This window comes from Thamnophis elegans, chromosome 2 (genome assembly GCF_009769535.1).
Source record: "Thamnophis elegans isolate rThaEle1 chromosome 2, rThaEle1.pri, whole genome shotgun sequence".
In the NCBI taxonomy this organism is placed as follows: domain Eukaryota; kingdom Metazoa; phylum Chordata; class Lepidosauria; order Squamata; family Colubridae; genus Thamnophis; species Thamnophis elegans.
The window spans coordinates 162,341,464-162,363,885 of record NC_045542.1 but is presented as its reverse complement, the minus strand read 5'-3'; positions in this window follow the sequence as shown (position 1 = coordinate 162,363,885).

Sequence of the window (22,422 nt, the reverse complement as noted above, 5' to 3'; positions counted from 1 at the left end):
AGAGCCATTCTTCTGTTGAGCCTCATGTTTCATTTCCTGAGTTTCATTTCCTGAGTCCCAGCTAGAAAGAGGTCATGGAACATCAGTAAAACAAGCTAGAGGCAAGTTCAGTCATATTTCCAAAGCAGGCAAAGGATTGGCTTAAATTGAGATTTAACCTTCATTGGTCAGCATAATTCAATTTGAGAAGGAAGAATGAAAGTGTGTATGAAACACAAAAATAATTGACTTTCACACCATCTTCATTTATGTTTACAGTACACTAGTAAAAACCAGGAATTAAAACTAGGAACCCTCCTTATTTTATCATTAGTTGCCTTTGTATTCAAGTTGGGTCTCAGAAGAATATTGTAGCATATGAGGGCAAAGATGCAGATTAATGAGCCTAGGATAGATAGGATCTGCACAGCCACTCTTTAATACTCATGTAGGTGGAGACAGAATAACAGAATAACAGAGTTGGAAGGGACTTTGGAGGTCTTCTCGTCCAACTACCTGCTCAGGCAGGAAGCCCTATGCTACATTATGTTGCAAATTCTTCAAATTAGCTTAAAACGCAGATTTCATATATGTCTGCCTTCTGGGATAATTTCAAGAATTTACAACATGGAATTGAGTTCATCTAAGTGTCATATCTCAAATTTTGTACATGCTCAAGAATGTAGTAACACAATCAAAGAGTTCAGAATTTATCTGTTCAAAAACTGCCACCATATTTTTTTTTTGTTTTCCTATCTATAGTTTGTGACATTTTCCTATCATATTTCTCATGCTAAATTTATTATCTCATTTAAAAAAGAAGCAACCATCAATCTCATCCTTGATTGACTTGACAATATTGTCAAGTCAATTACACCCAGATCAATGTTGGACTGTTTAAATACATACTAACACTTTCTCTTGACACTGGTTTGCATAAAGACAATTTCTTAGAGAGGTTTGGAACCAAGAACTTCTGTCTCACCCAGTGGCTCATCTCTAAAGTTTAGAACTCATCTGTGAATTCTCTCCTCATTGCCATTATCCAAATTATAGTGATTTAATTGCTGTCTTGGTGCTAATTCCCTAGAAATCTTTCAGCAAACTTGACACAAACATTGCTGTAATACATTTCCACCTCAATTTCACATAAAAGCCTTATGGGTTGATGTCATGGCATTAGAAATCCACAGAGGTATAAATGGGTCTAAAGAGAGGGAGAGAGAGAGAAGACTTGTTTTCTCCTCTCCACCTCAGAAGTGAAGCTTTGTCTGAACCCATTCGGAAATAAGGAATTACTCTTCCACTTCATCTTCTCAGATTTTGTTCTGATTGTACAGAAAGTTGAAGGTCCATCAGGAACAAATTATGTTGCTGCTTCTGCTTCTGTGGACCCAGGGAGTCTGCAGTGTACTCGATGCCAAATGCCTCCTGACCCTACAGAGAAGTAAATTGGATCCAAAGAATCATTACAGGCTAGGAGACATTTCCATTGGTGGTATAGACTCTTAACCAAGGCTTTTTTAAAAACAATAACTTTCAAAAAAAGTCCTACTTCTCAAGTATCCAAGTAAGTCAATCTTCATGTACTGCATTCCATTTCTGACTTATTTCAGCAGTTCCAACCAGGTATTGTGCCATTTCAACTTTAATCCGACAGCCTACTTTGAAGTTAGCAAATAAAATCATCAAACAGGCATCTTCTGTTTTTCCTGACTTTGAAGAACAAATGCTTTCTTTAATATTTTTGAAACAATTGGATTATGGATGGGAGAATGTGGATCCAATCTTCTACTATTCCTTTCTCCCATAAAGGGGTGAATATGGACACAAAAGTGCAAGAATGCTATTCCCCACCCACCCCCATATTTAAATGGGATAGACACTCCATTCTGTTTTTGTTTACTTCATTTCCATGTTTGTGATTCCCATTTTGAACTGATACCAAATATCTTAATCCTATAGTGATTTCAACATAAATTGAAGCCTTCAGTCAAAGGCTTTTGACAGTGGGATCAAAATACAGACTTGATACCGTGCTTCCTCAAAAATAAGACAGGGTCTTATTTTCTTTTGACCCCCCCCCCAAAATAAGCACTTGGCCTTATTATTTTTGAGGTGCAGGAGGCAGCAAGCACAGTAATCTCATGGCTGCTGCTGTGCTGCAATATTTTTGGGGAGGGTTTACTTTCAGGGGAGGGCTTATTTAGCCCATGTGCTCAAAAGCTCAATTGCGTTTATTATCCAGGTAGGTCTTATTTTCCAGGAAACAGGGCAACATATTGTCTTTGTTAAGATCTAAGCTCATTTTATGTGATTTGCATCTGACTGTGTATTAATTCTGTATTTAACATTTAAACAACTCCAATATTAAAAATAGGAGAATATAACCAGAAAGAAAAAGGATGACTATATAAGTCACGCTAAAATCTTAGACAACTGCCAAGATATTGGCAACCTCAAGAATAAGCTAATAAGAAGTAGATTCTTTTATAGCAATAGCAGATTTTTATATACCGCTTCATAGGGCTTTCAGCCCTCTCTAAGCGGTTTACAGAGTCAGCATATTGCCCCCAACAACAATCTGGGTCCTCATTTTACCCACCTCGGAAGGATGGAAGGCTGAGTCAACCCTGAGCCGGTGAGATTTGAACCGCTGAACTGCTGATCTAGCAGTCAGCTGAAGTGGCCTGCAGTACTGCACTCTACCCACTGCGCCACCTCGGCTCTTACCCACTGCGCCACCTCGGCTCTTTACACTTAAGTTGCATTAAAATGTAAATTGAATCCCAGAGTTTCATTAAAATGTGAAAGATATTGTAATGATCTCTTGCCTTCTTTGGAATCATGAAATAATCCAGTGGTTCCCAAACTTGGCAACTTTAAGACTTGTGGACTTCAACTCCCAGAATTCTCCAGCTAGCTCTTCTGGCTGGAGAACTCTGGGATTTGAAGTCCACAAGTCTTAAAGTTGCCAAGTTTGGGAACCACTGAAATAATCCATCTACATATGTCGACAAACCTGAAAACCTGCTCAGCTGTCACATACTGGTTAGTGCTTTTGAAATATAATCAGATTTATTTTATTAATGTAATTTATTGTCAAATATCCACGGAGACTCTCGGGTCATCCAGGTTGTGGTTGGCCCAAGGTGCTTTTCAAAACTGGACTTTATTTTGTCTTTGAAAATATTTCACTTCTCATCCAAGAAGCTTCTTCGGTTCAGAACCAAAAAAAAGCTTCTGGATGAGAAACAAAAGGTCTTTAATGGAAAAACAAAGTGCAATTGCTTTTTGAAAAACACCTTTGGGTAGCTTACTGATTTTTATTATTTTGAAGTTACATTTTTTTTCTGTATTGCTCTAATCCAGGGTGTTACATACTGACAAACAGTATGATAGTTTCCACCAAGGTCCTTTGTACTGGGGGGAACAGTATTCAAATCTGATTGGTTGAATGGTCTGACAGCTCACTATAAAAGGATTGTACATAGTTGTCACTTAATAAAGAGCTGTTCGTTGCTGAATCCTGAGTCTGCCTCATCCATTCAACTGATCTAACTCAGGGGTTTCAAATTGGATTTCTTTGAGGGACACATCAGGGTTGTGTTTGATCTTGGGGAGGCGGGAGGGGCTTGGCCAGCAATGTCATTTGTGTGGGGGTGGCTGCAGTGGCCTAAGCATTCTGCCAGCAAAAATAGTGCCTCGCTGTTTCCAGGACAGGTCCGTGGGCTGGATCTAAGCACTGCACGGGCCAGAGCCATCCCGCGGGCCTTGATTTTGCTACCTCGGCTCTAATCAATTTAGAAGAATCCCTGGGCTGATTAGAACTACTAAGAGATTAAATAAAATTGTTTTTCATTTTTTCATTTAATACATTATCTTTGCAGGGCAAAAGTAATGGGATACTCGAAAAAGCTTTCCTTCATTTGGCTGTCAAGAGATCAATCAGGATTTCCATCTCTTGCCCAATATCACCCTGGGTTACAGTGTCTATGATAATTATTATAGTGCAGGAAAGACCTCAGATGCTTTGCTGGATCTGCTGTCCGACGGGGAGGCCAATGTCCCCAACTACAGTTGTGGGAGACAGAGAAACACAGTGACTGTCTTGATGGGACTGAAACTAGCTTCATCCATCCAGATATCTTCAATGCTGGGCACCTACAAAATCCCACAGGTGAGTCGTCTGCTGCTAAGACAAATTTTTAATCATGCAGCTTCTCTAAGAGATAGAGTAAAGCAAACATATCCAGTCTTGTCATAGTCGAGTCCTGCCTTGGGGACCTTTATTCTCCTGGAAGGAAAAAATCCTTCAAGGAGCAAAAGGAGAAAAGCAGGGCAGAGTAGAGGCGTGAGTAGAGGCATTTTCACTACAGGAACTAAGCCTTCCTTAGACATAGAATTGATATTTTACATTCTTGGCTTTCCTTGGTCTACAGTAGACTGTCCATAACCTCCATAACTGTCTGGTTTGGCTCTGCAACCAAACAAGACGGATAATTTGAACTGCAGAAAAACAATTGCTACCAACCCGCCTTTCATCATGGATCTGTATACTGCACAGGTCAAAAAGAGGGCTGTGGAAACATCTACAGACCCCTCACATCCTGGACATAAATTGTTTCAACTCCTACCCTCAAACTCCTACCCTCAAAATGATGCTGTAGGGCACTGCACACTAGAATACGTAGACACAAGGACAGTTTTTCCCCAAATGCCATCACTCTGCTAAACAACTAATTCCCACAACACTGTCAAAATATTATTAAGATTGTATTACTATTATTCTTCTCGTCCTTCCTAGTACCTATCTTTTACCACTTATGGCTATAACCATGTTGCTTGTATCTTTACAATTAATATTGTTTTATTTATTTCCTAGTATGATTTGATTGCTTATTAATAACTTAGGACTATCCTAAGTGTAGTATCTTATGATTCTTGATGAATGTATTCTTTTATTTTTCTTTATATACACTCAGATCATATGCACCAAAGACAAATTCCTTGTGTCTCCAATCACACTTAGCCAATGAAGAATTCTACCTATCTATCTAAATAGTTCTCCACTATTGGAAAATAACATTTTTTTCCATTCCTTTTCAGGTTAGTTACAATTTTGTTTCCCAGATTCTGAGGGATAAAACGAGCTTTCCTTTCTTCTACGCGATGCTCCCTGCAGAAGGATTCCATTATTCATCAATGGTCAAGCTGCTCCTCCATTTCAGGTGGACTTTGGTTGGTCTGATAGTCATCGACACCGAGAAGGGGGAGAAATTCCTGACTATCATGACCTCCATGCTGATAAGGAATGGCATCGCTCCTGTTATATCACAGCTTTTCAGCAACTGTTCCTTATCTTTCAATAGATTATAACGTATATAGCAAGTGGAGACAAGTAAGCGTCTTCCTTTTCTCTACAGAAATGAATTCAATTGATGCAGGAACAGCCGTCCTACACTTTGTACATCTCAAGGTAAATGGGCCTATTGAAGGGAAAGTCCTGCTTGCAACAGTGCTCTCTAACTTAACCTTTTATTTATCAGAGAGCAGCGCAGTCTCTCGTCACCACTTTCATAGCATCCTTTCCTTTGTTCTGAAGGGAAAGAAAACCCTGGATTATCATCACTACAGGCAGCTTCATTCTTACATGGGATATTTATAGAAAAATCCTTTAAGTGCTCAGAAACCAAGGATGCCTTTTCTGTGACAGTCTGGAGGACGGTGCAGAGAGAGGGCAAAGTTGCAGGCTCATCCCCAACAGGTGAAGGATCAGATCCTGTCTTTGGACAATTACACATCATCTGGGCTGTGGCATGGGCCTTACATGCAGCCCCATTTGTCCAAATCCAAGAGGAGAAAATTAGACGGTCGTAAGAACTTAAAAACTCCAAGAGTGAAGGCTTGGCAGGTATTTATCTTACATTCTCTCTTCTGCAGGCAAGAATCCTTTTTGCAATTCTGTTTTTCTAAACTTTTCAGAAAGTATTCGTGTTCTGATCCTCAGCCTCCCTAGTCTGTTTAAAACGTTCTAAATATATTTTTTTGCTTTCTGCCAATTACATCTTGTTTTATAACCTTAAGTCCCTATTAAGGATATAATCTAACCAAGAAATAGTTGACTCCCTTGATTGGGAGTCAATCAAGTGAACACAACAAGATTTCATGGACTTACAAAAGATTACAGACCACTCTTTTAGGATCCCCTCCCAAGGAATGCCATTTGTTGAAGCTGTGGGCAATCTCCTGCTCTCTCTTTTCTTGACTGCTTTTAAAGGACTTGCTGTTCCTTCATTCTTCATCGTAATCATAATTCTTTACTTTTCACAGACGTCTTCAATTAGCCATGAGTAACTCAGAATTTCCCTCTCTGAGTTATGCCTTGAACCTTATTTTGCGCATAAAAATTACTTTTGTTTTTTGCTTAAAAGAATAAGATTATTCTGAGATGAATTTAGCCTACCACATCTATTTCTGGATATGGAAAAGCAAGAAAGCTGAGAGAAGGTGTTTGTATACTCTTCCTTCTAAGTGAAAGAGAATATGGGTCATTTCCTTAAAGACATACAGGAAGAAAGGCCATCTACTCCATCTGGAAAAAATATCTGCCATTAGAGAGATTTTCCAACAATTTTTTGCTTTCTTCAATGATGGCGCTAACCCAAATAATTTAGGATTAATGTTTTTCTTGGGAGTTATTATAAAATGGGTCATCCTTGAATTGTGGACATTCAACTGATAAAGAAGTTTGTGGAAAGGTTTTTCAAGAAGAATATTTGATGGTGATAAAGAAGGCAATCAAATAGAGATCAGTTCATAACCTCTAAATCTTTACCCAACTATTGAATTCAGTGAAAGAAAAGTGAGAACGATAGATAGATAGATAGATAGATAGATAGATAGATAGATAGAGATAGATAGATAGATAGATAGATAGATAGATGAGAGAGAGAGAGAGAGAGAGAGAGAGAGAGAGAAAGGCTTAGACAAGCTTTTAAGTCTAAACTTCAAAACAAGCATTTTTTGCACACAAAAAACAAGCATTTTGCATACAAAAAGATCGCTCTGAAAAAGCAGACAAAAAGGATAAATATAAAAAATGAAAAGAGAGAGACATAATTAAGACAGAATACCAGCATATAGTCCAAATCTACAAAAAGAAGTCAGGAAAACTAAGGCTCAGAATAAACTAAGACTTACAAGAAATGTTAAAAATAATATTTAAAAAGTTTCTTTCAACATAAAAAAACAAGAAAAAAATAAGAAACAATCATATATATCCATGTTTCCCCAAAATTTCTTTTGCGCCCCAAAATAGCACTGGGGTTTATTTTCAGGGGATGTCTTATTTTTTCCCATGTACAGGAGGCCCACTTCTTCTAGCAATAGCAATAGCAGTTAGACTTATATACCGCTTCATAGGGCTTTCAGCCCTCTAAGCGGTTTTACAGAGTCTGCATATCGCCCCCCACAGTCTGGCTCCTCCTTTCACCCACCTCGGAAGGATGGAAGGCTGAGTCAACCTTGAGCCGGTGAGATTAGAACCGCTGAACTGCAGATAACAGTCAGCTGTAGTGGCCTTCAGTACTGCACCCTAACCACTGCGCCACCTCGGCTCTTCTGCTTGTTCACAGCAAGGGCAGGAGGCCATGCAGTGCACCAGTGCTGCCCCTGCAAGGCAGAGGGGGTGGAGCTTTGCCATGGACGCCGCATGGCTTACCTCAGGGCCCTCATAGGCAGGACTACCCATGCCCTGACACCTGTTTCACCTTGTGACAGCTCCAGTAGCCCCATCCAGAAGGGCTTATTTGGGGGTAGGGTTTATGTTAGGTGCATGTGTAAAAAGCAGGCCAGGGTTTATTTTGGGATAGGTCTTATTTTTGGGGGAAACAGGGATATATATCTCTCAACCCAGCAGAAACCACAACTGTAAAACACAGACTAGGAATAAAATTAAAATAAGCAAAAAAATAGTAAGGACATACCTGTCCACACAAGACAAATTCAACATCATTAGGTTTGATGGATTATATCTTAAGAGTTCTGGAGGAGCTGGCAGATGTGATCTCGGAACCACTGAACCATATCTTTCAAAGATCCTGGAGTACTAGTGAATTACCAGAGGACTAGAAGAGAATTGATGTGGTTCCCATCTTCAAAACAGGGAAAGAAAACACATCCAGGAAATAGCCACAATATGAAAAAGATGTTGAAACTCTAGAAAGACTACAGAGAAGAGCAACTAAGATGATTATGGGGCTGGAGGCTAAAAATATGAAGAACGATTGCAGGGTTGGGTATGTCTACTCTAGTAAAAAGAAGGACAAGTGAACACATGATAGCAGTGTTCCAATATTTGAGAGACTCCCATGAAGAAGAGGGGAGGCAACTTATTTTCCAGAGCACTGGAAGGCAAGAAAAGAAGAGAGAAATAAAAGAATTTCTTTGTACATTTTAGCCCCCATCTGTCTAATCATTCTTGTTTCTTTTCTCTGTACTCTTTCCAGACTCTCAACATCTTTTTTATATTGCGGTGACCAGAAACTGTATGCATTATTCCAAGTGTTGTCTTACTAAGGCTTTGTAAAGCAGTATTAGAACTTCATCTGATCTTGATTCTTTCCCTCGATTAATACAGCCTAAGATTTCATTAGCTTTTTTGACTGCTGCCACACACTGCTAAGTCATATTTAAGTGATTGTCCACTGGGACTCCAAGATCTGTCTCACAGCTACTGACATTAAGCCAAGTTTCACCTACTGTAGACTATACCTACATATGGCCTTTTCTTCCCTAAGTGTCTACCTAACTTTTTTCTATATTGAATTTCATTTTGTTAAATAGGGCCCAGTTTTCAAGTCTATCAAGATCTTTTTGGATCCTGAGCTTGTCTTCTAGGGTGTTGGCTATTCTTGGCAGCTAAATATCATCTCCAAATTTGATGAATTCCCTTCTAGTCCCTCATCTAGATTGTTTATGAAGATATTGAAGAGTAATAGGCTTAAGACCGAACCTTGTGGTACCCCACTGCTACTTCCCTCCAGTAGATGTAGTATCATTAAGAATTACTCATGAGTATGATTGTCAGCCAGTTACAAACTTAGCTGGTTGTTGTGCTGTTTATCCCAATTTTTCTGCTTGCCATGAAGTAAGATGTGGTCTATTTTATCAAATGCTTTACTGAAATCTAAGTATACTATGTGGCACAGCATTTTGCTGACCTACTAATTTAGTCACTCTTCAAAGAATAAATAAAGATTTGTTTGGCATGATGTTTTTGATGAATCTATGTTGGCTGCTGGTTATAACTTTTTTTGCTTCTAGGTGTTCGCAGATTTGTTGCTTGATTATCTTTTCCAAGACTTTCCCAGGTATTGATGTCCAGCTGACTGGTCTGAAGTTTCTGGGATCTGTTCAGGTTATTTTTCCTTTTTTGAGATAGAACTACATCTGTTCTATTCCAGTCCTGGGGAGTATCAAGATCACGTGAAATGTTAGTACCACGTTGTAAGTCCTTGGTAAGACCACATTTGGAATACTGCATCCAGTTTTGGTTGTCACAAAGTAAAAATGATGTTGAGACTCTAGAAAGAGTGCAGAGAAGAGCAACAAAGATTACTAGGGGTCAGAGGCTAAAACATAGGAAGAAAGGTTGCATGAATAGTAAAAATAGTAACAAGAAGGACTAGGGGTCATATGATAGCACTGTTCCAATGTTTGAGGGCTTGCCATGAAGAAAGGAGGGCAACTTATTTTCCAAAGCACCAGAAGGCAAGAAAAGAAGCAATGATTGGAAACTAACCAAGGAGGGAAGCAATCTAGAACTAAGGAGAAATTTCCTGACATGAAAACAAATAATTGTTAGATTCACTTGTCTCCAGAAATTGTGGGTGCTCCATCTCTGGAGATTTTAAAGAAAGGATTGGACAATGGTTTATCTGAAATAATGTACAGTTTCCTGCTTGAGCAGGGGGTTGATCTATGAGATTTCTATGGTTTCCTTCCAACTATGATGATGTTCAATTTTCTACGGCATTTTTCATGGGAATAATCACAGAATCTTGAAACTGTGGAATTGTCTCACCATCATATTTTAGTGCTATATTTAAAAACAAGTTAGTGTTACAATTAAAGGGTTGATAGATTGCCTCCTGAACAACTTGGGAAATGATTCTGAACCCTTCAATTCACTCATCATTATGAACAAAGGGGATTTGCAAAGGAAGCATGGATGTCCTGTAAAAATTCACATATTCTCTTCCATTCCAGATTCATCCCTTCTTTGAAAAATCTGAATTTTACAATAAATCCATAGATCGAATGTATCTGGATGAGAAGGGAGATCTGGTAACAGACCTGAACATTGTCAGCTGGCTGTTTCACAACAAGTCACTTCACAGAGTGAATTTGGGCAGCCTAGAAAAACGGGGATCCCTGGATTTCAATATTATGGACAATCCAAAGGGTTTGGAAGAGATGGTTAAGCTGAACAAGGTGGGGAAAATCTTTATTTCAATCTTAGTAGATCTCCAATCAATGGCTTATTTTCTTGGGTCAAGTATAAGTTTTGATAGGCAGCAATTATTTTGTGATATCAAGTAATCTGTGAGAATATATCCTTAACCATTTAATGAAACTGATCACTAGTCTTTTGTGTAGGAAAATACACTTGATCCAGAATATCTTTGTGGTCCTTCCCCCCCAAAACATAAAAATGCATTATATGTACCTTGAGCAATAGAATATATAAATTTTTAGAGCCTAAAGTATAACAAGAATGTTAAAAATGTTAAAAAAAGAGAAGAAAAGAGAAGCAACATGCCACCAAACAGAATATTGAGCTCTTCTAATGTTCTTCACATCTTACAACTCTAAACCTTGAACGTAAATCACCAACCTCTTTCTCTGTTGCCGTTTGCTTGAAATTAAATGATCACTCTTTTTCTTCCTTTCTCTGCCCAGACCCTGCCTTTTTCCAGGTGTGTGGAAAGCTGCCATCCTGGATTCATGAAGGTGCCTCAAAAAGGAAAGCCCATCTCCTGCTATGACTGCCTTCCTTGTCCTGAAGGAACCATCTCCACCATGGAAGGTGGGGCCAAACTTTGGAAAGACCACATAACTCAACATTTTCTTTTAGGGCATTTTAATACACATTTAACTATTCATACTTAATAAGTCTATTTTACTCTATTTTATTCTATTGCGCAATAAGAAGTGACTTATTTCAATATGGTAGGAATATCCCAGTTTGTGACTTTGGTCGCTGGGTTCAAAGTCACATAGTTGCTAGGCCAGATGAGCAATTTTATCAATGCTCAGTTGATAAGTGGCAATACAAGGAAAGGAAGGTAAACCAAAACAGGCTTCCCTGGGGAATTTCACTTTCAACAGTAATGCACAAAGGAGTAGTAAAAATCCAGCCTGCGGGGTGCTTAGATCTGGCTGCAGGGCCACCCTGGAAATAGCAAAGGACTGGCCTGTGGTGCAGTGGTGGGTTTCAAAAAATTTTAGAACCTCTTCTGTAGGTGTGGCCTGCTTTGTGGGAGTGGCCTGCTGGCCATGTGACTGGGTGGGAGTGGCTTGCCGGCCATGTGACTCGGTGGGCATGGCCAACTTGTAAAATGTGGTGAAACTCACTTGACAATGCTCTTGCTTAGCAACCAAAATGTTGGCTCAGAAACATTTGAAGCATGCAAGTCTTAAAGCTGTCAAATTACAAGACCCTTGCACTCCTAACCCTTTAGAAAAAAAAAACCCAGGAGTGTTCAAACGTGACACTTTAAGACTTGTGGACTTCAACTCCCAGAATTCCTCCTCCAGTCATGTTGACTCAGAAACTCTGGCATTGAAATGTGCAAGTCTTAAAGCTGTCAAGTTACAAGACCCTTGCACCCCTAACCCTTTAGAAAAAAAACCCAGGAGTGTTCAAACTTGACAGCTTTAAGACTTGTGGAGTTCAACTCCCAGAATTCCTCCTTTCACTCTTCATCTTGATGATATGCGGATGGGCAGAGGGAGGGAGCTGGAACCGCTTCTAAATGGCACTGTAGATTTGTGAAACCTCTTCTATAGAAGAGGTTAGAACTGACAGGAAACCACCCCTGCTGTGGTGCCTCTGCCGGTGAAAATGGAGCTGAGGAGGGCTGCATGTGGCCCTCCTGAGCTCCGTTTTTGCTGGCAGAGGACTGCAGGAGGCTGTCACAGCTGAAAACAGAGCTTGAGAGCCCGTTTTCACTGGCAGAGTGAAAACCCATCCCCCAAGGTCAAACACAACCCTGATGACGCCCTCAGTGAAATCAAGTCTGACAGCCCTGGCCTAATAGAAAGCATTTTTTCTTGCTTTGCAAACATGGGTAAAAGGGGTAAGGAAGGAGAGGAATCCACCAATAAGGATAACCATTGACCCTAAAATTGCAGAACATAATCTAGAAATGCATTCTTAACAATTGGCTTCAGCAACATTTTGTCTATGAATGGATAGGTGCCCATCAGAAGGATCAGTCTTGGAAGGGGTGATTGAGGTTAGAAGACTTAATGGGCATTATACAAAGGAACAAGATTTAAGTTCAATGTTACTTTTGCTGTTTTTCAGATGCAGAAAAATGCAGTAAATGTCCAGCAGATCAACATCCAAATGACAACCGAGACCACTGTATCCCAAAGATTAAAACTTTCCTATCCTATCAAGAACAATTGGGGATCATCTTGGCTTCCATTGCCTTCTTCCTCTCTTTAATCACATGCTTTGTCTTGGCAGCTTTCATTAAATTTCAAGAAACTCCCATAGTCAAAGCCAACAATCGGGACATCTCTTATATCCTCCTTGTTTCTCTCCTGCTTTGTGTCTTCACCCCCTTCTTGTTCATTGGCCAGCCAAGTAGAGTCACCTGCCTTCTTCGACAAACGGCCTTCAGCATCATCTTCTCTGCTGCCATTTCTTCTGTCTTGGCCAAAACCATCACAGTGGTGCTAGCCTTCTGGGCCACCAAACCAGGGAATAATGTTCAGAGATGGCTTGGAAAGAGTTTGACCAACTCCATTATCCTCTCTTGTAGTGGCTTCCAAGTTGTTCTCTGCAGTATCTGGTTAGGTGTTTTTCCTCCCTTTCCTGAGTCAGACATGCATTCACAATCAGCAGAAATCATTCTACAGTGCAATGAAGGCTCTGTCACCATGTTTTATGGTGCCCTTGGCTACATGGGCTTGTTGGCTGCCATCTGCTTCACTGTGGCTTTCCTGGCCAGGAATCTTCCTGGGTCTTTCAATGAAGCCAAGCTGATCACCTTCAGCATGCTGGTCTTCTGCAGTGTCTGGGTGTCCTTCCTGCCTACCTATTTGAGTACAAAAGGCAAGTATATGGTGGCTGTGCAGGTCTTCTCCATCTTGGCTTCCAGTGCAGGACTTCTGGGCTGTATCTTCATCCCCAAATGTTTCATTATTTTCCTAAGACCAGATTTAAATACAAAAGAACATGTGATGTCTAAATAAAATAGAAATGTGAGTTTTGGGTAGATGTGCTCCAAAATATCAGTTAATAATTCTTACAAGCAGCTTTTTGACATTTTAATGTTTGTCCTTAGAGAGGAAAAGAGAGATGTGGGACTATATTAGCAATAGACTGTATCATGGTGATTTACATCCCTCTCTAAATGGTTTACAGAGTCAGCATATTGCTCCTAACAATCTGGGTCCTCATTTCACCCACCTCGGAAGAATGGAAGGCTGAGTCAACCTTGAGCCGGTGAGATTTGAACTGTCAAATTGCACTCAGCTGGCAGTCAGTAGAAGTAGCCTGCAGTACTGCATTCTAACCAGTACTGCATGCCATCCCAGCTCTTAAGAAGGAATATGTGCTATTTGGCACATAAGAAAAGATACCTTGAAGTGTCTGATTCTTAAGGAGCTTTATCAGAATTTCTGTTGCAGGATAATGGACATGTTTCTCCCTAATAAGATGTGTGTGTGTGTGTGTGTGTACATTTTTTTATTAGGGAGAAACATGTCTATTATGCTGCAACAGATATATTGAAGACAGCAACATTTTATACATGTTATAATTTTATGTCATTTTATTCTATTTTACATATTTATGTATTAAATTATATTGTATCTTACCCTATAACAATTGTATTTTACCCTATTCTTATTTTAAATTGTTTGTATAGGACTTTATTGGTGATATGTGTTTGAACCTTGTGCTTTGATATGGCCTATAGGCTAATCAATAAATCTATTTATAATAATAAGACAATAACAGTAGAAGGTCAGCAAAACCGTTTGTGGTTTTCTAATTATGAATATCTAAGCTTACATCATCTGTTATCTCTGCATCCATAGAACTGTATCATTTTCTCTCCTTTTCTGAATTGTATAAATATGAGCGCAAACTTTTGTCTGTAGGAATCCTCCTCATTATTTTTCGATGGTAATTCCTCCGGTGCACATTTATTTGAAATCTATAAACAACACTTTGAGACTTTGACTATTGGTTTTTGAGTGCTGCATTTGATTCAACATAAACAGGTGTCAGAAGTGGGTTTCTCTGTGATCAGGCTTAACAGCTAGGACAGCCGTCTAGAGTGAGATTCTTCCTCCTCCTCCTCTTCCTCCTCCTCCTCCTCCTTCCCCTCCTCTCCTCCTCCTCCTCCAAATGGAAGGGACCTTGGAGAACTTCTAGTCCAATCTGCTCAAACAGGAGTCCCTATGCCCACCCAGACAAATGCCTGTCCTTCTCAAAAGCCTCCAGTGATGGAACATCCACAATTCCTGAGGGCAAGCGATTTCACTGGTTAATTGTTCTTTACTGAGAGGCAATTTCTCCACTATGATCCAAGATTGGATTTGGCCAAGGCCCACACTTGCACCTCCACAGGCCGTGAAAGAAAGGGATCATCTAAAAAGTGTAAGGCACCTTTAAAAAGCTGTTGCTTTACAATCAGGAGAAAAGCAGCCTGATATGTGAATCCAAACAACACAATAACCAATGCAGGGAAAGAGAGAAAAAAGGAAGTACCTCCAACTCCAGATGTGGACAGAGACCATACAGATAAGTTATTTGGAGGGACAATTTAAGAATGACTTGGAGGAAGGCAAACGGGTAATTTGCAGAGTAAGGCCATTTTGCAGGCGGCTCCACAGAGGATTCCAGCTGTGATCATGAAACACCAGTTAGGACCAGCAGTACTTGAATATATATAGAAAAATGGCATACAGCTATCAGGCAAGGTGGTAGATCCCAGTGGCCACGTGGGGAAGTTGGGAGAAGAGCAGATTAGAGAGGAGCTTTAAATTAATTTTAACTTTCCCACCTAAAGAGAAAGACAGGCAAGAAAACCAAGTTGCAATTTAGATGAAAGAAATCAGCAGATGAGAAGCTTGAATCAAAGCCGGTTAAAAAAACACAAACCAAAATTTATAAGCTTGCACATCTGCTTGCATCCCAATTGACCTGACATACATTACAAAAGGAAAAAAAGTTAATAGGTTAAATGAGCAAAGTTAAAGTTCAAGGCATTCTGTTAAGTATCTGTTATTGAAACTTACTTGTAGAAAATCTACAATGGTTTCTAATTTACCACAAATCTGCCCAATCGTTACCTCTAATCTGTCCAGCATCAATTATCCTGGTTTGGCTCATAATGAAAACTTTCCTTGGGGTTTTAACTGGGAACTTCCCCAAAAATTGCATCTCATTTTCCAAAGTTTTTAAGTCTCTTGTATGTTGTGAATATCTCTGCAACATACATTTGTTGAAAAATCCTCCTTAAAAACACAGCATTCCTTTTGCCAAGAAACTCCAATCCATCCTTCATCAGTTCCATCATCTAATATTTATTTTAATCTTTTCTGGCAAGTCTATATTTTGCAAACCAAATACTTTATTCTTCACATCTGACAGCAACAGATCAAATCTGATTCCAATTCATCAACTTCAGGAGTTATTTCCTGCTTTTGGATATTGTCTTGAGTTTCCACAGCCCTGGTTAACCCGTCAATTTTTTTGTTTATATTTTGAAATAAAACCTGTAAGTTGGAGAGCTTTCTTTTTTCAAATGCTTCCTAGACAATTTTATCTCCTTTTAGAGACATTTGAAGAATATACTGTTCTTTCTTTCCAAGGAGAAGAGAAGCAGATGAGTCATAATCCAGCACCCACAAAGAAAGATGGAGATAAAGCTCCTCCCCCAGTCAAAAATGACAGCAACGTTTAGACAGATTCCTCCTAAGAGTTCTTGGGGTATATACTTAATGGCGTTGTCTCTTTTAGTTCAGCAAGATTTCTATCGATAGATGAAGGATAGTAAAAGAACTGTTTGAAGATCTTTAGCATGTCTTTCTTGGTTTTTAGAATTGACAGGGCTAGAGATTTAGCCTGATCTGATCACTTACAACCCCCAGTTGCACATCTTCACCCTGAATTTTACCAGCTGGGTTTTATAGAGGTGCCTCCTCCCTTCATGCATAGCTGGAGGGCCTGGATGGAGAAGTAGTTGCATTTCAGTCCTAGCTGGAACTGATTGTCTCTCGGTTTGGGGTATTCTGATTATGGAGCTGTTCCGTCAGTATCTCTGGCTAGGGTAGTAGTCCCCCCTGACCAAAATTGTATGCAATTGGAGGTCCTGCTGGATTCCTGACTTCTACTTCTTAGGAGCACTTTTGTACAAATCCATCAGGCTGTGTCCCTTCTTGGATCAGAAGTCTCTACAAACAAGCATTTATGTCTGGATTATTGCAATGAATTCTGCCATCTCTTTTAACTGCATTAAAAATCTCAAATCAATCTGAAGAAGACATCCAGACGCAGGCAACAGGAGCTGAATCAGCAGTTGGATGGTTTGGAATTCAATCTCTTGTTAACATATTTGAAAGAGAAGGAGCTCCGTTTGAATACTAGGGATTTGTTAGAGGAAGCTGAAGGGGGCATTCATGTACTTGACTTTTTCAGAAAAGTTGATGGAATTTGCATCGTGTGCAATTTGAGGATGGCTGTCAAGATATGTACAGTTCCAATTTGTGGAAAGATTTCTTGAACGACACATGGAGATATTCTCAATGGTGACCTTTGTTTTGTACATTGAGAAGCAGTTGTTTGGAAAGATTCCTGTCTTTTAAAGAGAAGCAAAAAAATGGCAAACTGGTAGCTGTTTTTATTATCAAGACTCAATCGATGGTATTTAATCCTAGATGGATGAAAGACAATAGTGTAGTGGGTATATCAGAGAATAGAAGCCGCCTGTGAAATTTCAGGGACTTAAATAGAAGAATAGATTGTTTACTTTGAGGTTTAGCTACATGGTTGGGACTGCCTGTTTCCCGGGTATGTATTTATCCCAATTAAAGCAGGACGTAAAGTGAGATTTGGACATTAAGTGTGAAACCTACTGGGTCAGGCTGGACAGCCTCTCAGGGCCACTTTACTTCTATATTAAAAGCCACATAGATAGAGTTGGAGCTTGCAAAGGAACAGGAAGCAAGTGCCTAATCACAAGATGTCCCTATGTCAAAACCTATGTCAAAAGTCCAAGGTTCAATTAAAGTTCGTTAATGACATGTACTCCATAGCAAAAGGAGAAGTAAGACCCCATCTCCTTATAAGGTTTTCTCCTCAAGGTAACCACGAAGAAATTAGTTAAGTGTTTCCATGTTACGCTACCTTTGAGAATGTATAAGAATGCGTGCTTCGATAATGAAGGTTGTTCAGAACTTGCAATGCTAGCCATTGTGTTAACTTTCTGAACCTGGCTGCCAAATAAACTTTTCCTGTATCCTGAGAAGTCTAAAGCCTGTCATTTTCTGCAACACAATCCTGTATTAGAGGAAACCCCCTTATGGAGTGCTGCAAACCTGTTACTGTGCTGAACAGTAAAAGCATATGACTGAGTGTGTGTGGCCAACTTGACATCACTCACACACACTTAGTCACATGACCCCCTCCCCCACCAAACCACGGCCAACGAAACAGTGGCAAAAAGTTTTGAGGAGGGGCTCTTCACTGTCTTTTTGGGGGGAGGGAATCTTCAGAGAGCCTTGTTTAGTGGGCTCAACGTTGCTACCTGGTCCCCCTTCCCTCAGTCTCTGCATCGCTGCCTGCTGCCAACTCGACTCTGCGCAGCTCCAGAGAAGCCATAGCAGAGTGGGCTATGTAATAAGCCAGGTTGATTAAGGTGGTGTGCTGCTCCAAGAAGCTCCCAAACCTCCCAAAGCTCCCAACTGCGGTCGGCAGCTGAAGTGGTCTGGGTGCAGTGAGCGCTGCAGGACCAGGAAGTGTTGCCAGAGCCAGGAGAGGTCCAGGGAGGAGCCACGCAGGCAGCCCAGCACCCTGAAGAGCCCGTGTGGGGCTCCGGCAGCTGCAAAGCATGGCACAAGGGGCAGAAGCCCCTGAACCCAGTGGAGCACCACAACTCCATTACCACCAGTGCCCAGCCACATGGGATTGGGCCCCAGTGCACAATGTCTACTGCCATATCCACTCCAACAGCTGGCTGCCTTGTACCCATCCCTCTCCGTGCAGCAGGGGGTCTTCGTTGTCCTGCTCAGGAGACAGAGCTCGGGGAGGAAGGAAAGGGCGGTTCAGACGGTCTCGCCCCACATCCCGGCCAATGGTAGAGCGGCCCAGGAGCCCTTCAGAGGCAATGGACTCAAGCGCTCCTCTTGGTGGGGTGGAGGTTCTTACCAGCTCCTGGCCTAAAGCCTCACAACCCCCCCCCCAGCCTGTCAAGTATGCCTCACTGCACCGGGAGTCACCTGGTGCTGCTGGTGGGTCTCAATGGCAACAGATGGTTGGTTGAGGTAGTGCCTCCTCCAGCCTAGATGCTTGACTTCAAGCCAAGGCCTCAGGGCTTCTGGAATGGCCCATGTGTGAAGAGCACTCAGTTGGCTCTGGCTGCTGGATCTCCGGATCTTGCGGCTTTTTCAGGATTTTTTTTAAAAATAGCCTCTCCAGATGAAAACTTCTGAGGTTGCTTTGGGAGGGGTCAGATGGGCCGCATTCCCCTCCTCCCCAGGAACCTATAGCCTCGGAGCCTGCTGCTACTCCCGGCCCTTGCATAGTAAAGAAAAACTTCCCAGGAGTGTGAGAAGTTGTTAATTGCCTTGCACTCATGAGAAATTTTTCTTTACTGTTCAAGGTTTTTCCTGCACATAACAGCTGAGAGACACTCACAGTGGGGTGCAATTTGGGTCAACCCCTCATCCCAAGGCAAGGCCAATCAACCATGGTTCGACTCAAGAAGCCAAGGGTTGCTCCCTCGACCAGTTCCACCAAAGATCCCCTTCATCCTTTTTGAGTTGATCGGCTTTTCTGCCCAAGGAACAACTGAGCCAAACTGCTCCTGCCTGGTGGCACCCCACCACTCCCCGTGCCAGACCACTAAGCCAACCGATGGTACTCAATGGGAGTTGACTGGGCACAAAGCTGGGGTGACAATGAACCTTCAAGGTCACCCTCCTGCCTGCTTGCCCAGCACTCATTCAGCCACCCCTTTCAATCCCCCGGCTGAATGCAGGCACTCACTGGTGACTGGAAAGCGAGGTTGTCCACCGCCTGTTTGCCCAATGACCCCCTACCCACCTATCTCTTCCTCCCTCCCACTCCTAACCATCCCTCCAGCCCCCGCAACATCCCCCTGCTTGGGTGCAGCCACTCACTGTCCAGCAGAAAGCAAGATCAGTGACCCCCTACCCACTTATCCCTCCCTCCCAGTCCAACTCCACTGGCTAGGCTCAGCCAATCACGGGCTCTTTCTTCTTCTGTTTCCAAACTAAGCCCCGGTTGATTGGTTAAAGTGTGGGTTGGATCCTAATGCTCCATCACTGGAGGCTTTTAAAAGGGAGAACTTTTTGGTAGCCGGCTGGCAAAGAAAGCTCTCAGCCAGCTGGGCGGGCAAAGGGAGTGGGCAGCAGCTGCAGCCTCAGTTTGGTGCGAGCTGCGGGCCTGGTCTGGGGAGGTGGAGAGTGGCTCGCCTGGGTGGCTGCTGTGATAGCTGCGGGAGGAGCACCCTTTCTCGCCTCTGACGGGACTCCCCCACAGTTGCAGCCGTAGCACCCCGCTCCTGCTGGTGTATTGAGCCAGGCAACAGAGCCAGCCGGGTCCCATCTGCATGTTGTACCCCCTCCCAGCCTTCACCCATGGTGTCAGGCCTGCAGTCATATTTCTTGTTGGATCTTTGGCCTGCCACACTCTCTAATGTTTTACTGTGCTGTTTCATTAGTGGGGAATTGGGAGGGGGAATAGTAAGGAGTAGAATGTGTTGTTGTCAAAATAAAAAATTCCTTTCTAGAAATCAAGATCATTTTTTTTCTCCACACCTCTGAGCCTGACTGGAGCTGGATGGGTAGAAGCTGCCAGCGTGGCAGTGGAAGATTGGACCATGTGATGGACTGGTGGGTGTGGGAGCAAGATCATAAATTTTCAACTGGGTGGGGAACCCAAGGAAGTTTTCAGATTCGGGTTTCCACAGATGTGCCAACATGACTCTCTTAATAAATTGGAACTTTGAGGAATATTTTGCCTTGGATTCTGATTTAACTTTGGATGATATGTGGAATGCTGACATTAACCCAAATCTCCTTTAAAATACTTCATCAGCTATCCCAAGCTGGGAAGTGGTTAGGGGTACTGAACCCTGTGCAGTACAAAATTTCAATGAAGATGGAGGAAGAAAAAAAGGCAGCAAAGAAGGCCAAAGATGACGGATCGCCTGTATTTGTCGAGACCATCTATGCATCTTCTAAAGAGGTAGTCAAGGCTGCAGAACCTAAAGGAAGGGAGCTTTAGGTTGGGGCTCGGCGAAAGGAACCTACCCCTAGACCTCCCTCACAGACAGATCTAGCACTGCAAGGCAAAGCTTCGGGATTTATGATCTCTAAGGAATTTCTGCTGGAAAGAGAGAGGGTTGCCAGGGAAATTCCAGCACACGACTTGAGGAAATGCCAGAACATTCGACACAAACAATCTCAATAATATTTTTCCACCTTGATTTCACACTAAATCCTTGTGGGCTGTTTCCATGGCTTTGGAAATCCATAAAAGGGATTGTAGAGAGAGAGGACCTGGGGAGGTGTTTTCTCCTCTCTACTTCAGAAATGAAGCCTTGACTGGATTCTGTCTGAAATAAGAAATCTATCTTCCACTTCGCCTTCTCACATTTTCTTCAAACTTTATACAGGGTTGGAGGCTCCATCAGGAAGACATCATGTTGCTGCTCCTTTTGCTGTTTCTGTGGACACAGGGAGTCTGCTGTGTGCTCAAAGGCAAATGTCCCCTGACTCTACAAAGAGGTAAATTAGACCCAAATAATTATTACAGGCCAGGAGACTTTTACATTACTGGCATATACTCTTCAATCAAGGCATTTTTAAAAAAAGTAACTTTCCGAGAAAAGCCTTCATCTCAAGTATCCTCGTAAGTAAATCTTCTTTACTGCATATTCTATATCATACTTATTTCAGCCGTTTCCTCCAGGCATTGTGTCATTTCATCTTTGCTGATATATTTTAAATCTTGCAGCTCATTAGCTTCCTTTGTAATTAGCAAGTAAATCATCAAGTAGGAATCTTCAGTTTCTCTTGACTTTGAAGAACAAATACTTTTCTTAATACCTTTGAAAGAGATCTGGACTGTGGACAGATAGGAGTGCCAATTTGGCATTTGTTATTTCCTTAAGTTGCTATGTCCGTGATTCCCATTTTGAATTGATAACAAATGCCATAATGTTATAATGACTTGAATGTAAATTTAAATCTTCAGTCAAAGTCTTTTGAGAGAGGAAATTAAAGTACAGAATTGTGCAGGATTGGAGAACTTACTGAATTTGTGAAGATTCAGAGCTCATTTTCTGTGTTGTTTGTGTCTGTGCATTCATTCTGGATTTATCATTTAAACAACTTCAATATTAAATACCAAAGAACATAAATAGAAGGAAAAAAGGGAATATATAAATCTTAGACCAACTGCAATGATACTGACAACCACAAGACCAAGCCAAAGCTAATGATAGATTTCTTTAAAGCTAAGTTGTGTCTTAAAACAAAATGTACCATAAAGTTAATGAATCTCAGTTCCATTAAAATACGAAAGGTCCACTGTGTTGGAAATGTGGAAGAAGGGATGGCACATTCTACCATATTTGGTGGTCCTGTACTGAGGCCACGAAATACTGGAGAAGGATTCAAAACTGGCTAAAAGAGGTTACCGGAGCAAGTATGGAATGGAAACCCGAGACTTTTTTACTAAGCATAAAACCAGAAAACATGACTAAATCTATATGGCATTTGAGCCTACATATAATTGTGGCCACATGAATACCCTATGTGCAATTTTGGAAATCTACTACCATACCATCGGAAGATGCCATAATTAAAAAGATTTATGAATGTGCAGAAATGGACAGAATGATGGGTTGGCTGAGGGACAAAGGAGAAACGGAACATTATCTTAGC